Below are 384 nucleotides of genomic sequence, written 5' to 3' on the forward strand. Positions count from 1 at the left end.
TACATCCAGATCGAGTCGCGCTGTCGTGCTGTTTGAGTCGTGCTGTTCGAGTCGTGCTGCTCGAGTCGTGCTGTCTCGAGTCGCGCCATCACTCTGTCGTCGACTACCATTTGAGCCAACGCCATCACTCACTCAAGCCACTACTCGTTCGCACATGTCAGGAAGACGTTCCATCTTACACGCTTCAGGAGATTCCCAAACCGACTCTTCATCTTGTCGTTTTAAGTTTTAGGGATTTTATGTCTTTACTATAAATACGTTTTGTTAAGTCTTTGCGACATCATCTAAGTTTTTTATCTCGTTTTTATTTTGTAAGGTTTCCCTAGCCACCAAAAAACCGTTCTCAGACTTTGTATCCAGATATCTTTTGATACATTGAGTATT

Source organism: Camelina sativa, chromosome 12, assembly GCF_000633955.1.
Source record: "Camelina sativa cultivar DH55 chromosome 12, Cs, whole genome shotgun sequence".
NCBI classification, from domain to species: Eukaryota; Viridiplantae; Streptophyta; class Magnoliopsida; order Brassicales; family Brassicaceae; genus Camelina; species Camelina sativa.